Genomic DNA, 5,000 nt, shown 5'->3' on the forward strand with positions numbered 1-5,000 from the left:
TCCATACTTCACTGCACTACAGGACACACATCAAGGTGGTGCAGGTCTCCTCTTTTACATACACACACGAGGGAGACACGTTGGGGCTGAGGGTTGCATTCTTAAGTGCTTTTTCCTCTCATCAGAGGTACCTTCAGAGTTCAGAGAGACAATCAGCAAGGTTCTGAAGGGTGCTTGTCTCACTGATGGTGTAGCAGCCTCAACAAACTACCTCTTGAATCATGACAACACTTCAAACTCCCACTGACCTCCACTACAGCTTGCTAAAAGTAACCACCAAGAATGAAACACTCACGAATGAGGCCTTGCACAAACAAGGGGTTAACAACATTACAACAATCACTAGAATCACGAAAACACTCTTGAAAATCCTATCAATCTCCACTCCAGGCTGCTAAAGCAAGCCGAGACAATGGCACACTAAAACCTGAGAAGGCCAAACGTCACAAGTACTACTGTGGCTCCCCAGAGCACCTCCATGCGCTCCTTCATGGTGCAGGCGTGACAGGCAGAGACACAGCCCAGGTGGTGGCTGGATGGCACTACTCACAATCACCTGCCACCAGAGTGTTGTACAGCTCATGTCATCAGGACAATTCATACATGACTGTTGCAAACAAACTCTAAAAGCTTGATGCTTCATTGCTGATGTGATGTACATATACACTCATGAAACTGTTGGAAAGTAGGTACAGCAACTGTTGCAACAGGGGAATTTTAAACTGAATGAAATCTTTCAAGACAACAAAATATATTATTCAACTTCATCACAACACACATGCCACCTTTCCCCACACACCAGTAGCTGCATGGATGGACTGATGAGAAAGGTGTGTGTGTGTGTGTGTGTGTGTGTGTGTGTGAGTGTGTGTGTGTGTGTGTGTGTGTGTGTGTGTGTGTGTGTGTGTGCAGAAGTGATGCAGGAATTTATGGCTGAGTCAGACACCACCAGACACAGAGATGGGACACCACCACCATAGCCCCCCCATCCTGTATATGACAACTAGGTAAACACACACACACACACACACACACCTTGACCTCTTTCATAGTGATCACCTTTCACCAACAGTCTGATGAACAAGGTTGCTGAAACTGTGTGCTGACAAACTGAAGTGTTGATTCCTGCAGTCGCTGCCACACATTGCAGAGCCCCGGTGAGGTGTGGCTCTTGCAAGTCTCCCAGGTTTTCTTCTACTTGCTCTCTGTGACATCACCTGCAGGGGGACACACACATCAGTGTTCCTGTCACATTATGGGCATCACACTGAACTCACAAGTCAGGTCCACATTCACAAACCCTCAGCTTTCTTACTAAGACTATCTTCCAAGGCCACAGAGACAATCTGATGGGTTCCCAAGACTGTTTCTCCTGTTAATGAGTTAGAAATATTGTTAATCTCTCACTTGAACCATAAGCACACCTCTAGATACCTGTGTAACTTATCAAAAAGGGCCCACATTCAGAAATACTCTTCCTTCCTACCATGAATATTTTCCAAAGCCACACACATGATCAGCCATGTCCCTAAGGCTGCTTCTCCTGTTAGTAAGGTGGAAACATTGTTAATCTGTCACTTAGAAACTCTTACAACTTCAACTAGAGCCTCTGAAATGCAGCAGAGATGCAGCACATAAGTATGAATGAGTATGCTTCTCAGTTCAGAGATTAACACAGTACTTCACAGCACAGAAGGCACAGCACAAATCATTTGGCAGTAGACACCTGCCAAAACGATAATTACTCCCAGTGAGGTCTAAAGCACTGTTCAGGGGGTGCTGTGAACTTATCATTAAACCCAGCTGTTACCTCACTGAACGTTTCCCTTTGTGTCTCACAACACAAGGAGGTAGTCACAGCCTGCCCTCTAAAGACAACTCTCTTCCTCCACACAAAACTACAAGCACCTAATAACACACACACCCTTCACTCAAAAATTTTAAAATCATGGCGACTCCTACACCAGCCTCGGAGTCCCCATCTGGGGAGGGGACCATAAATGTCCCCAGGTCGGACTGCCTTTCCGTCGACGACCCTAAGTGTCTTGACACCCCCCTCAACTTTTTCTTCATTAACTTCTGCAACATTCGCGGTCTAAGATCTAATTTTCAATCTGTAGAACACCACCTCTCCTCTTCTAAACCTCATCTTCTTTTCCTCACTGAAACTCAGGTGTCTGAGGCAACTGACAGTAGCCCCTTTTCTGTTCCCTCCTACTTTCTCTATCCTCATTTTCGATCCAAAGCTGGATGCTGCGTTTATGTGCGCAATGACTTAACCTGCTCTCGTGCCCACGCTCTTGAATCTTCCGAGTTTTCCACCATCTGGCTACGACTACAGAGTCATTCTCATACTAAATTTATCTGTGCTGTATACCTCTCTCCTAACTCCTCTGACTATAAGAAATTCTTTGACTACTTAACTTTCAAAGTGGAGCACATTCTGACCCTCTTCCCTTTTGCAGATATCTCCATTCTTGGAGACTGCAATGTTCACCACCAGCTTTGGCTTTCCTCTCCCTTCACTGACCATCCTGGTGAACTAGCCTACAACTTTGCTATCCTCCATGACCTAGAACAATTGGTGCAACACCCTACTCATATTCCTGACCGTCTTGGAGATACGCCCAACATTCTTGACCTTTTCCTGACCTCTAATCCTTCTGCTTATGCTGTCACCCTTTCTTCTCCGTTGGGCTCCTCCGATCACAATCTCATATCTTTATCTTGTCCTATCACTCCAATCCCTCCTCAGGATCCCCCTAAGCGAAGGTGCCTCTGGCGTTTTGCCTCTGCTAGTTGGGGGGACCTGAGGAGGTATTTTGCTGATTTTCCTTGGAATGACTACTGCTTCCGTGTCAGAGACCCGTCTTTGTGTGCTGAGCGCATAACAGAGGTGATAGTGTCTGGCATGGAGGCGTACATTCCTCACTCTTTTTCTCGTCCTAAACCTTCTAAACCTTGGTTTAACACAGCTTGTTCTCGTGCTATACATGATAGAGAGGTGGCCCACAAAAGGTAGTTAAGCCTTCCATCACCAGAATCTCATGCACTTTATATTTCTGCCCGGAACCATGCCAAGTCTGTTCTCCAACTAGCCAAAAACTCCTTCATTAACAGAAAATGTCAAAACCTTTCAAGATCTAACTCCCCTCGTGATTTCTGGCATCTAGCCAAAAATATCTCCAATAACTTTGCTTCTTCTTCTTTCCCTCCTCTACTTCAACCAGATGGCACCACTGCTATCACGTCTATTTCTAAAGCTGAACTCTTTGCTCAAACCTTTGCTAAAAACTCTACCTTGGACGATTCTGGGCTTGTTCCTCCCTCTCCTCCACCCTCTGACTACTTCATGCCACGTATTAAAATTCTTCGTAATGATGTTTTCCATGCCCTCGCTGGTCTAAACCCTCAGAAGGCTTATGGACCTGATGGGGTCCCTCCTATTGTTCTCCGAAACTGTGCCTCCGTGCTTGCACCTTGCCTAGTCAAACTCTTTCAGCTCTGTCTGTCAACATCTACCTTTCCTTCTTGCTGGAAGTTTGCCTACATTCAACCTGTTCCTAAAAAGGGTGACCGCTCTAATCCCTCAAACTACCGTTCTATTGCTTTAATTTCCTGCTTATCTAAAGTTTTTGAATCTATCCTCAACAGGAAGATTCTTAAACATCTATCACTTCACAACCTTCTATCTGATCGCCAGTATGGGTTCCGTCAAGGCCGCTCTACTGGTGATCTTCTGGCTTTCCTTACTGAGTCTTGGTCATCCTCTTTTAGAGACTTTGGTGAAACTTTTGCTGTTGCCTTGGACATATCAAAAGCCTTTGATAGAGTCTGGCACAAAGCTTTGATTTCCAAACTACCCTCCTACGGTTTCTATCCTTCTCTCTGTAACTTCATCTCAAGTTTCGTTTCTGACCGTTCTATTGCTGCTGTGGTAGACGGTCACTGTTCTTCTCCTAAATCTATTAACAGTGGTGTTCCTCAGGGTTCTGTCCTGTCACCCACTCTCTTCTTATTATTCATTAATGATCTTCTAAACCAAACTTCTTGTCCTATCCACTCCTATGCTGATGATACCACCCTGCACTTTTCCACGTCTTTTCATAGACGTCCAACCCTTCAGGAGGTAAACATATCACGCAGGGAAGCCACAGAACGCCTGACTTCTGATCTTTCTAAAATTTCTGATTGGGGCAGAGCAAACTTGGTATTGTTCAATGCCTCAAAAACTCAATTCCTCCATCTATCAATTCGACACAACCTTCCAGACAACTATCCCCTCTTCTTCAATGACACTCAACTGTCCCCCTCTTCTACACTGAACATCCTTGGTCTGTCCTTTACTTATAATCTAAACTGGAAACTTCACATCTCATCTCTAGCTAAAACAGCTTCTATGAAGTTAGGTGTTCTGAGACGTCTCCACCAGTTTTTCTCACCCTCCCCCCCAGCTGCTAACCCCCCCCCACCAGCTGCTAACCCAGCAACAACACCATCCATTCCTTTCCTGTCTTCTCCACTCTTTCATTCCTATCATGCCCTAACTCAGTCAGTATCACTTGCATCATCTCATTCCTGTCTCTGGCATACTTCACACACTCCAGCACCACATGTTCCACCGTCTCATCCTCTCCCATGTCACACATCTGGCACACTTTGCTGCGGGACTCAGACCACCTGTAACTCCTTGCATTCACATCCATACACTGTGCCCTCGCTCGGAAGAGAAGATCACCGCCCAGGCTTCCATCATACCACCTTTCATACCTCGGGGCCTCTTTCTCCTTGTACCATTCCAAGGTCTTCTTTCTTTCTATCTCATTCTTCCATTCATTCAGTCCCACACATTTCACTTCCCTGCCACCCAGTCTCTTCCATGTGTCTGCCTCCTGACCATACGTCCAACTCCTCTCAAGGGTGGGCTGTAGCTGACTGGGAACGAGAGCTAGATGCTCTCCTATTCTGCTACTGTGGGGAGGATACAAGAGAGAGAGAGT

The sequence above is a fragment of the Scylla paramamosain genome, chromosome 23 (assembly GCF_035594125.1).
Source record: "Scylla paramamosain isolate STU-SP2022 chromosome 23, ASM3559412v1, whole genome shotgun sequence".
NCBI classification, from domain to species: Eukaryota; Metazoa; Arthropoda; class Malacostraca; order Decapoda; family Portunidae; genus Scylla; species Scylla paramamosain.